The sequence below is a fragment of the Lagopus muta genome, chromosome 24, assembly GCF_023343835.1.
Source record: "Lagopus muta isolate bLagMut1 chromosome 24, bLagMut1 primary, whole genome shotgun sequence".
Taxonomy (NCBI): domain Eukaryota; kingdom Metazoa; phylum Chordata; class Aves; order Galliformes; family Phasianidae; genus Lagopus; species Lagopus muta.
In genome coordinates this window covers 3037313-3049691 of record NC_064456.1, presented here as the reverse complement: position 1 = coordinate 3049691, position 12379 = coordinate 3037313, and the positions used below count along the sequence as shown (strand labels likewise).

At 44.4% G+C, this 12379-nt stretch overlaps 1 protein-coding gene across 9 annotated transcripts in view; it reads left to right on the top strand.

Moving 5' to 3' along the window:
- The window catches only part of PLXNA2 (plexin A2), a 346250-nt gene that overhangs the window by 44785 nt on the left and 289086 nt on the right, over positions 1–12379 (top strand). For all 9 annotated transcript variants that reach the window (XR_007373227.1, XM_048926047.1, XM_048926043.1 and 6 more), the window contains one exon: positions 10725–10869. The gene's annotated coding sequence lies outside the window, so the exon portion shown is untranslated. The remainder of the gene's footprint in view (positions 1–10724; positions 10870–12379) is intronic.

Genomic DNA, 12379 nt, shown 5'->3' with positions numbered 1-12379 from the left:
TGCTCCCTTCCCCTGAGTATTCTGAATTGATTCCTCCTGGTGAGGCCAGGGATGTCCATAGAGCTCCATGCTGCTGTCTTCCTCAGTGTGAGATGAGGCATGCCTTGCAGTGCTGTTTCCCATTTTTTCTCTGGCAGAACCTGAGGTGGCCAGTTTAGGTCCGGACATTTCAGCAGATAAATCACATCCTGGAGGCCACAGTGAAAATAATGAAGTTTTGCAAGCCTAGGCCCAAATCTTCCCAGTCACCTTGAATAATCATAGAATCATAGAATGGCCTGGGTTGAAAAGGACCACAATGCTCATCCAGTTCCAACCCCCTGCTGTGTGCAGGTCCCCAATCAGCAGCCCAGGCTGCCCAGAGCCACATCCAGCCTGGCCTTGAATGCCTGCAGGGATGGGGCATCCACAGCCTCCTTGGGCAACCTGTGCCAGTGCCTCACCACCCTCTGGGGGAAAATCTTCCTCCTGATATCCAACCTAAACCTCCTCTGTTTTAGTTTTAAACCATTCCCCTTGTCCTGTCTGAAGAGGATGATCAGCTGCCTTCGCATCACTTCATGCTTTAGTGGTAGAGAATAGCAAGATACAAATTTTCTCCCAGAACAAAACCACCTTCCTGTTATTTTTGCTGAGACAGAATAGGCAAAGGAATTCTTTTTGGTTTGCATTTCCTTTAACTGTTCTCTTCTAAATAAGCATCATTTACCTCTGTGCATTCTGCAGAGCTCCTTGTGCCTTTCTCTCAGTAGAAGTTTCAAAGGGATTACCAAATCAGCCTTGCTTTCAAACCATCTGGTTTCTATACTTCAAGTCAAGGTTTCCAAACTGTGTTGCTATGTCCCAACCCTTCAAGGGCTTCTTTCAAGCTCTTCTGTCCTTTGAAATGCACACGTCCAAGTGTGAAGTCCCCCAGAAAAATCTCCGTGTAGAAGAAGGTAATATAATGATGGTAGGAAATTCCATTTTTTCCAAGAGAGCAGCTCATGTGAGTCGTCCCACGGGAGCTAAAATCTGCAGTGATGTATGCTGCCTTCTTCCACTTCCCATCTTAAATGCATTTCACGATGGTGACTGATCATTTAAAAACAGGAGATTAGAAAACGAGGGCATGGAAAATGATGCTTTGTGAACTGGTCAGGATTGATGCAGTGCTTCTCATTTCCTCTTTGTTTATTTCTTCGCCTGACTTCTGTTACTGAATCACCCTGTAAATGCTATGGGATCTTTCTGGACCGTCCATTGAGTTTCAGTCCAGTGTTTTGCACAGAAGGATCTGGCTCTTCGGTTGAGTCCTGCCATAACAGCGTTAATATTATTAGAAGCAACATATCTTCTTTCATGCATCCCTTTTGCAGAGAGGTATTAACCAAATATCGACTTCAAAGAACGAATCTTTGTTCTAAATATAATGCTCAGAAGAACGTTATAGCCAATTATTTGCAATTAGAATTAAGGGAGAAACCCCCTTCCCCAAACTACCTGTAATTACAGCTGTTCCTTTCTTGAAGTATGAATCCAGTAATTAAGTCATTTCAAAAGTTTTAATTCACTGGGTGATTAAGATGAAGTATGCTGGGTGTTGCCTCTGTGAGTTTTGGGTCTTATCAATGCAGCTCATGGCAGCAAGATTTTTCTGTTGCTTCTCATGATCTGAGAGGTGTCCCTGTAGCATGCATTCCGTATTTGGGATGAACATATAACTAAAAAAGCCTTCTCTTGGTTGATTTTGGTAGTTGGAACTGCTGGTGATGTTTCAGTTCATCCCAATGAAGATGAAATCAGAAAGAAATGTATTGTTTTATGGACTTTTGAAGACAATCTGTTATCTATTCCTCAAGATGATCTCTTGGCTGTTAAACAGTTTAAAGTTTGAGTACAAAGATTGGCTGACTGCTGAAAAGGCAGAGGTTGATAGGCTGCATTGCTTTCGATCCCGCTGGACAAAAGTGAGCAGAGGTGGTGGAAGCATTGGGGTGACTCTGAGTAGTCTGCAGGAATGTTTTGGTTGTGCTGTTCGTGTCAGGGAGCAGACTGTGTGTTTTTAACCACCGGAGGAGGCAACAAAGAAAACAGATTTGACAGATTGAAGATCAATAACGATAACACCAAATACACAGCTGTCAAATGCCAATGAAGTCTTGGACAAGTTTATCTGGCTGTAGATAGCAAGAGATGTCAGCACTTGGGGTAGCTCAAATGCGTAAAGCATTAATTACTGCTAATGGCTTACTGAAGAAAGAAAGGAAGGCATGGCAAGAGTGTGGGGATGTCTGTTGGCTCTGGCAGAGGTTGTGCAGCTGCTGGAAATGGGCTGCTGTACTGCACTGTCATAAAGCAGGATTTTAAAGGAAAACAAGAATGCAACAGCTGTCTTAGAAGTGAACTACTGAGATCAATTCTGAGATGAGTAATAAAGAAATGATGGATGGCGATGATCTGATAGGGAAATGAGGGACATCAGTGGACAGCCATGAAAAATAAATAGTAGAAGCGTTAGAGCTGTGGGCTTGCACAGAATTTATATTTTCTATAGGAACTGTACTTGAATACAACCAAACCAGTGTGTGTGCAATAGAATAAGGTGAGGAAGTAATTAATTCTTGTGGAAACAACAGTAGTTGCATAATGTTTCCATGTTTTCCAATATTAAATCATTACATAGGAGTGTAATAGAAATGAAAGCATCGTAGGTAACTTTGTGAATTATCACAGAATCATAGAATGGCCTGGGTTGAAAAGGAGCACAGTGCTCATCCAGTTCCAACCCCCTGCTGTGTGCAGGTCACCAACCAGCAGCCCAGGCTGCCCAGAGCCACATCCAGCCTGGCCTTGAATGCCTGCAGGGATGGGGCATCCACAGCCTCCTTGGGCAACCTGTTCCAGTGCCTCACCACCCTCTGGGTGAAAAACTTCCTCCTGAGCTGAATTACTGAGGTAGGATGTCTCAAGCATAATATCTGTCGTGTTGCCATGAGATGCTTTCTGTCCCTCTTCTTCCCCTTTTTCTATTAAGTGAATTAATAATAGAGGTCTGTAATCCAGGCTGCCAGGAGATGCTCTGTCCGTGTCTGGACGCATCATTAGGATGGAGTCAGAATGGAAACCTCTCTCCCCAGCTTGTGAGGTTAGGAGGAGGAACAGAATTGATATTTTGCAATTGGGACTTAAATTTATTGAGTTCATTGCATGAAGCAGGCCTGTGTCTTCCCAGATATTATTTGGTCTTCAATAAGAGGTTATATGTGAAATCTCTTGGCGACTGCATTAAGAGAAAGCGTGAGGCAGTTCCTTAAGCTTCTCAGATATTTTCCCATTTACAGCGTAGGTATTGTTTTGTTAGGTTTCATGATTCACAGTCCTACATGAAGCATCCTCTGCAATCTGCTGTGCTGTACCATGCATGTGTTCCTGGCTCTGTGGGAAGCAGAGGTGCCATCCATGAGGGGCAAACAAGGCAGCTCAGCTGGTGTTGGCATTGGGGCTGTAGAAAATGGATGTCTGGGAAAGTGCGTGAGTGTGGGGAGAAAGATCAGGACTACATGTTTGTGTTTTACCACCCGATAGCAGCTTTTACCTTTGAGTTTTTGTTTGGTTCAGTTGCAGATCAGCACTGATAAACAAAATTTAAGGATAGTCTGGTGTGTGGCCGTGAAGGAGGAGCTGTAATTTTTCTCCTCTGAGGTCACACTGATACACCTTTGTGCATACCCAGCAAGCCGTGAAAAGAGCAGATGTTTTTCCTTGCTATTTCATTGATGCTCAAGAGACTATTTTTAGATGCACCTTCAGCCAAAAAGAATCCTGTAGAGGATAAATACAGTTTAAGACTTTTTTTTTCTTCTTTTTTTTTTTCCAGAATGGGAAATATGTGTCTGCTACCCTCCTCCAGCTGTGAGGACAGCATGAGAATCACCTGCAATCTTATTTTCAGGGGGACTGAACAGTCTGAGCTTCCAGTGGCTGCAAATGGAGCCGCACCATTCCCAGTATATCTGAAGATGGGGCACTGCTCTGTGCCCCCCTGGTTTTGAGTATCAGTGTCTGGTGCTTCCTTACTGCCTTTGAGGGCTTTGCTTCAGGTGTGAGCTGGATTTGGAGGAATGTCTGACGTCTTGCAGGGCATTGGGGAAGCTTTGTGCTAGAAGTGGTTGAACGATCCGAGCCCCTTAAGGTCTTTCCACTTCTTCCTTATTCGGTCATACAGGTTTCTCTGCACTTTTTCCACCCTCCCCCCATTGCCTCTCCCTTTCCCCAGCGTAGGTAGCCACACATTTTGATTGAGGTTTAATCTCCTTTCTTCCTTCCTTTGCAAACCCACCTCCTCCCGCGCCCGGGGCGATCTGTCAGCTCAAATGCATCACAAATCAACTTGACAGTGGAGATCTCCCCTGGAGCCACAGCACCGCCAGTTGCTCCTGCAGATCCGCAGATAGAGAGGGTGGGGTGCATTTTCCACATAAAACCCGGGAGCATCTAAATGGGAGTAAATTTCCATTCCGCTCTTCCCTTTGTTTCCAACTTGTGCTTCTTGCAAAGTGAATCCCAAGCCAGGGGAGGATGCAGAGGATCACAATTTGTTTGGGAGGAGCGCGGTGGCCATCCTCATGCGTGCAATTTCTGCTGCATTCTGCAGTGCTGTTGAGCATCTCGTGCTGCTTCAAAAAGTTGAACCAGCTTCACATGCTGGCCATTACCAGAGCAAAACGTGTAGAGTCGTGTGTTTTCTTTTTGACTTCTTTCTTGGTGTTAGCAGTGTAGGAAGGTCTCTCGGATACCGCTGAGCTGTCACTAACACAAACCAGCGGCTGTTGGACCTGAAGCAGCAGCTGCACTGACCTTAGGCAAAGGGCAGATCCCTTGTTTGAGGAAAAGGACCAGGTCTCTCTTGTTTCTATCTGTATATTGTTACTATTGCAGGAAAAAAAGGCTAGAAACTAGCCTTGGCTTGTGCTGCTTTTTCAGGGCTTATTCTGGGTGGCAGCAGGGCCTGCTTATGCATTCTCATGAGAACAGACCAGATATGCCATGCAAATGTAAGCATCTCCTTCCTCTCCTTAAAAGCCTGACTTCCATCTGTGAGTTGATTAGAGTGCCTTCAGGAACATTTGCTCACTCAGTTAGAGTCAGCAAAATGCTCCTATGACATACATGAGGACCCCTGCCTTTTATTCCAAAAGTTTATCACCATTGTGGCATCAGAAGAAGCTGCTCCTGTCCGTATCAACAAAATAGTATGGTTGGAGCAAGAGAGAAGAAACAGAAAGAAAAGAGGCCCCTCCTGGCCATCTTGTCATGGCAAACTCCTTTGTGTGCATCTCTGAGTGTCAAACAGCATGACCAGACTGCTGAATCTGCTGCGGATACAATAACTTTTGGAGGCAGAGTTCTTCCAAGTGCATAACCTTTCCTGCGATCCGGGGAAGTGAAACTGCTCCTATTATCCAGATTCAGCCAGAAGTCGAACACTTACCATGTTTGATTTATTGGTTTTGTGAAATGCAGAGTCTTTAATGTTCAGCGCTTGGAGCGCACTGTAATTCTAGCTACGTTATTACAGTCATGACCAATGTATGAATTATCTTCAAAGGCTTTGAGTTCCTCTTAGCAAGCTTTCCCAGTCCAGCTACCAAGTCAAAGGAAGCTGGGAGGTCTGTTCTTTCAAGGAAAGGAGCAAAGTGTCATAGGTCAAATGCATAGGAATGGCCTGGAAACACAATGTGGAGAAAGCACAGGAATTATTTGTTAGCTCAGGAGCAGTGCTATTCACAGTACATAATTTTAATGTCTGGTGAACGGCTTCTTAGAAATGAGTTGAGTCCCAAAATCCCAGAATAGAAGTGGCTGTGTTAAAATTATCCACCTGGCTCACTGCTTTGCTAAATGCATGGAATCCTGTAGGCCAAACTTGGACGTGAATGCAAGCATCTCTCCGAGCCGTGCTGGAATCAGCAGCACTGCAGAGGGTGTCTGTGCTCTGTGTCCCTGCGCAGCCTCTGCTCAGAGCTCTCTGCCTTCAGGAGCTGTCACAACGAGAGCTATTCCCACCAGAATGAAATGCATTCAGAGTCATTTTTGGAAATGGTTTGGGCACAGCCTGCTGTGAAAATGAGATGGCACAGAACTGATTAAATAATATTTATGCAAATACAAGTGTTGTCAGGGCGTTGTTTCCTTCAAGATCCAGCTTGTCAAAGGCTTTTTTGGCTAAGTGTTAGGTTCATTGAGCTTGACTGAGCTAGCAGGAGCTTGGTGTAGGGGGCCAAGTGCCAGAACCCCACAGTAGCTTTCTGGTGCATCTCCTTCCCATCTCCCACCCATCGATCTTGCTGCTGACTTCTTAGTGCTCCGCTAACATGCTGGAGTTCCACTTTTCACCTCCTCTTGTGCCTTAGAAGCCCCACGTTGCTCAGTCTGTTATAAAGCAGCAGCTGCCCTGTTTTGTGATATATTTTTTTTTACCTTTTGGTCCACCTGTGGGTTACAGAGGAACGTTGGCGTTGCTGAAGGCGCGATGTTAGGAAATTACTGACAGGTGCTGAGACAGATGTTTGCAACAGCCTTAGGATATGCAGATCCCTGCACCAAGAGGGGTTCAGAGGCTTTGAAATGACTTGGGCGACATTTGGGGAATAGTTTTCAAAGGCATTCAGGCGACTCTGTCAGGACTCCTCTCTCACACTCTGTGATCTGAGCTCCACAGTCCACGTTCTAGACTGTGAGACTGATGGCTCCCCATGTTCACAAATAGCAGGGAAAGTCCTTGGTGTCGTTACTCATCGCAGGAAATATTTGCATAACTGCTCAGAACTGAGCATGTATTTGCCTGTGTTTCTTACGACGCTTTGTCTGAAGGCTCTTTTAAACAACAGTTCATTTGTGCAAGTGCTCCAGCAGAGTGTCCAAGAGACATTGTGACTCGTGGGGACTGTTGAAACGAATTCCAAGCCTTGATTTGAACAAATGTTTGCAAATTCTTTTGTACAGTATTTACACAGTTCCGATCTAAGCTTCATCAGCTCAGCAGGTTCATTTCTCTGCTCCAATACCTCGCTGGCCAGCTGGAGCCACAGAGTGTTTTCTTGTGGCATTTTCATGGGGATCCCTGGGGAGCTCCTTGCTGATAAGAAACGAAGGAGTGATAAAGCAGGCATTGCTCAGTGTTGTCCTCTGCTGCTGAGCCCCGTCTGGAAGGACCACTTCTCATGGTGCTTTTGCCAAAAACCATTTTGTAACCTTCTTAAATGCAGTTTAAAATGAAAAAATAAGTCAACTTTGGGAGGCACGCGTGATTTTCATTCTGCATCCTGTCTACTGCCAGTAGCATGAGCATCTTGGAGCCACAGCAGTGAATTGACGATGTCAAAATGAAGACTGCTTTTTCTCTGCAACTTGGAAAGAGAGAAAGCAGTTCCTCCATAGAAACAGGCCATCAGCATGCACCCTATGAACCCAATTTAGATGGCAATGAGTCCTCCCTGCATTGTGTATATATCAGATTTAGTTATTTCTAAAACTAGCTGGAACACATGGGTTATAGTCTGTGTAGATGGGGTGGTTTTTCTTGCTTTTTTTGTTATTTTTTGGCATTTTAAAATGGCTTTAGGTGCTTGTCTGAAATAGTCACTCACAACACGGTGTGGGCTTGGAGCTGATCTCACCACGGTTGCACTGGCAATGGTCCGCTGTCTTCTGCAGTCTTAATGTTGGTTTGGTTCTTTAGGTGAATGTTTGGTTTGGTGAGAACCCGGTAAATCAGAAAGGTGGAGTGTAGTATTTATTGCCATTTGTCTTTTTTCCTGACTACGTATGGCCTTGGGCAGACAGAAATCCATCCCTGAATGTGTTTTCCTTTGTTATTTTGTCCATTCTCATTAGGAATTACAGGACGCAGTTACAAACCTCCTGAATCCCAGCTGCCTGCATTTGAATCTAAGTCTTCTCTTCCCACTAAATACTCAGTTGGTTCAGATTTAAGCTTCAGGCTTTGGCCCTTCTCTGCCTTCTAAAAGCATGCTTTAATCTCCTGAAAACCACGAGCCCCATAGCTCCTGGGTGCTTTAATTAAGTGAAATGAAAGATGTTAATTTCCATAAATAGAAGAGCTTCCAAGAACAGCACCAGGGCTTCCAGCCCAGCCACCCACCCAACGCACTGTGAGAACGACCTCAGCCTAATTAATGCTCCCTGAAGGAGGGAGCAAGGGTGGCTTGAACTTTATCCCAAAAGATGCCTCCGATACGATAATGAGCGAAAGAGAAGAGCGGGCTTTGAGAGCCCTGCCAACGTGATAAAGACTAGAGAAGATGGAAAGCACTTCTTTTGTCTACCCAAGTAGAATATGCGGCATCCTGTCCCTTTGGCCAGGTCGTGATTTTGAGTCAATACAGACATCTAGTGGCCGTAGTGTTGTTCCTTGGGGGAGTTCTGTCCTTGTACCGTCTTCCTTTGCTTTTCCTCTGTATTTCTTTCTTTATTTACTTTAAGGAAGACAAAAGCAAGATTTCAAAGTAGATTCTTATCTACGTGCAGCATTTCCTTTGGTTCTAATTTGCCTTGAGCTGTTCTTCAGCTTTATCGTGGGAACACTGAAATGAAAATTCGAAGCTATTTTCATAGAAATATGGAAACTCAAAGTTGCCTACTTATTGCTATTGAAACCCATTTGTGCAAATCAAAAACTCTGTCTGTGCTGGTCAAATTCAAGTTCAAAATTGCTTGAAACAAAGCTGCTAAAAGACCAAGAGCCTTAAGCAGAGTAGGCGTGATTCTGAGATGGCACAAGTGATGAGCTGATACTGGAATGCCTACCAAGAATTCTCCTTGTAGCAGCAGCGAAAAGCAAGGCAGGAAGCTTCTTGTTCAGTCTGTTTGCATTGGCTTTTTCCTATCCAGCACACCTGCCCCTGTTCCCCAAGAACGGATGCCAAGGTGCATCTGTTCTCATAAGTGGAAAAATACGATTCTCACATTCATTGTTGTAAGACTTGAAATCCCAATGTGACAATGGAATTTGGGTTTGGCAGCCAGCACGGTATCTTTGGCTACTTTCAAGTTGCAAAATTAAACTGTGTCATCTCTGCTACCTATGCAACCGTACTGTCTTTGGCAACAGCAGAGGATGCATCTGCTCTGCAGAATCTGGAATCCTTATTCATGTTGCTGAAGGCAACAACTGAATTTGGCAAGGAGTGCTCCATCATCAAAATGCAGCAGTTCAAAATCCCAAGTGCTTTTGAATGTTCTTTTAAGGTGGGATCTGGATTTGAATAGTAAACTCTCCTCCTTCCCCCCACTCTGATTTTGTCCCAAGGAAAGGGAGAAAAGTGTGAGTAGGATGAATTGAGCCTGGTGATGTGAAATTAGGGCTGCAGTTAAAGCATTAAAATTCTAAACTTGAAAACACAATATCAAAGCAGTTGCTACGGCAAATGGAGCAAATTTATTGCGTGGCTAGTGGTTATTTCTTGGTGCTAATGAAATGGGTGTTTTTCTCCACTGAATTGAATCACAGCTAAGTGAGTAGCAGTCAGCCCCAGGTTCACGTTAATGTTGCCTTCCCAATGCTTTGTAGAAATGCAGAATCCATTCAACTGCCTTCAAATGAGATTATTATTTTTTAAATTAGTAGGATCTTAGCAAGTCGTTACAGACAGCATTAGTGCTGTCACAGACTTTCCTATTTGCTTAACGTGGGGAAGGGAAATTTATTTTCAATTAATTCACGTGCTGATAGGTTTTATGGTTTGTTTTTGCATTCCAGAAATAAATGTAGGTTTCTTATAGGTGAGTAGACCCGTCTTTGTCCAATTCATGATTTCCTTTCTCATGTGCTTGTAGAAGGCAGCAAGTTACCCTGCTGCTACCCACTGATTGATCTCAATGAGCCGCATGTCCTGGGAAACTTTTTTATTGCAAATCTGCCTTTGCTTTCACTCCCTGCCTCTACCTAAAAACCATTCCATGCCATTCAGTGGTACTAAACCTCCTTCTGAAAATAAAACCCCAATTCTCTTTCCATAATTCTAGATGCTCCCAAGCTTGACGGTGGGTTGCGTTAACGTTTCCTCCAGGTGACATTAATGTCAGTGCTCAGGCTGCCTGCTGGAGAGGGGATGTGGGCCCTTTCCCCATCAGTCCTTGGCTCCAGAGCCAACCAGGACCAAAATAAGGGGAGTTAAGAGGGGTGGGATGGAGCCCGTGGATGAGAAATAAACAAAGTGATGAGTTGCTGCGTCGTAGAAGAATGGATTTATGGGTTATGACATTCCTAAAATATCTTTATTTAATAATGAAAACTTCATTATCCAGCCCTGTGCCGAAGTGTTGCCATGGGCCTGCTGCAACTCCCTGGGAAGATCTTTCATCTTGACAGAAGTTCTAAATTACAGCATTAGTGCTCTAACGGAGAGGAAGTTATGGCCTATTTTGTCTGTCCAGGGAAATGAGACACACGTTATTATGGAGCGGGTTATTGAAATCTAATCACTGAGAATATTAAAAATAGGGTAGCAAAAAAAATAGTCTGTGTGAGCACTGGGGACAAATTAAGTGATAAACCTTGAGTGTTTACTGGAGTTTCATCATTTTATGAAAAAGTAATTCATCTTTATTACAGTTGAGGCTATTATGTTTCACACCATTAAGAAGGCAATGCATGGAGACCCTTAAGCTAATTTTCAATCCAGCTATCAGAACACATTATGTTTTTATTTTTATCACAGGTACTGCAGCATCCTCCGTGGCTGCATGTTCTGACCTCCAGAAACGTTTCAGAATTGTTTCAGACACAACGAAGTAGAACCAACTCATGCTCTCCAACTCATCACCAGCACTGTGTGTCCTTGGGCTCCTGGTCCTGATGTCCAGGTAAGAAGTCTGTTATTTGGGTTACAGCCACAGCTCCAGGCCGACCCTATACAACATGGCTCAGAATGTTGAGTTTTGTGTTAATAATTTGGGGTTTGTGAGAGTCCTTCTGCTCTTCTTCGCATAGATTGGATTCCGCTTTGCGTTTTGCCAGATCCAAACTCATCAGGTCCACGTGCAGCTTTGTATCACAGTGTATTCCAGCTTTACTAAGAGCTGTGCTTTGGGTTATGTTGAATCATCACACAAGCTTCCTCCAAACTGTGAGAGCTTTGCTTGGCCCCTGTAGCTCTGGATAGCTGTGTTCCCAGTGTTATTCTTCTTTGCAGAGCAGAGGGAGTCGTGCAACAGCAGAGATGGATGAACGCTTCTGGGAATGCTCATTTTAGCTTTTAGGTTGTTTGGCTGCATTAAGTGTCCCTCTTAGTCCAAGAATATTGCAGTCAACTTGCTTAATGGCTTTGCTAAAAAGGCAACGTTTAGATAAATGCTTGAAACCGTTCATAGGAAATGAATCTGGAATTTATGGTTGTAGGTATTTCCAGCAAAATCTCGGTGTTTGGATGAGAAGCTCTGCTCACTGAGGAGCTCTGATCTGGTCATGGTGGAATTTCAGCCTCTGAAGTGGAAAGGACGGGGCACAAACTGGCAGCCCTCAGGCTCTTTGCTCCAAGAACTCAGACCCAATTTCAGGTGCTGGCTGATGCAGAGCACACAGCTTGTTTCTGAAATGCATTCCTGTGTGTAGGGTGGGGGTTTCAGCTCCCAGCAGTTCCCACATTGCCCTCGGTTGTCTTCTCGGGGCTCCCTGCCACGTTGTTCCACCATTTCATGGCAAAGCTGAGAGCGAGGAGAGGTGTAACTTTGGGGAACCGATGCAGTGAGTTTGGTAAGGGCAGAGCACCCTCTCTAGCACAGTGCTGGTAGGGCACCCTGAGCACCCTCACTGCCTCCTCCCTGCTGCCTCTGCCTCGTGTGCAGGTATAGCAAAAAGGTGCACCCAGCTACAGGAGTGACCTGTACATAAACAGCACAGCAGAGGCTGTTGTGTAGATGGCAATGCAAGGAGATCTGTTGTCTGATAGTGGCTCTGAGGACAGAGATGTGTGGATTAAGGTTGGTATCTTCCAGTGATACACGTGGCAACAGGGGACAAGGCTGAGAATTGTCTGCACTTGTTCTGCAGACCAAGAGGAGTAATTGCTAGGAACGCCTCGGTCAGGAGTTTGAAACAGAATAACATTGCTTCAATAAAATAAAAATGCAGTAAAGAGGATATACTGCTCTTGGTATCTGGTTAATCAATGGACTGTGAAGAGGCTGGAATGATAAACTGACTGTAATCAGGGCTAATTTTATGCAACAGAATATGTTGGTAAGATCAGTCTATTTAAAAATGATTTGAGCCAAACTTCTAAAATGCAGAGCTGTTCTGCACTGCTTGGTCTCAGTATGTACCTTACAGCAGATGAGGAAGGCAGGAACTATCAGACATGTATAATTTAAACAA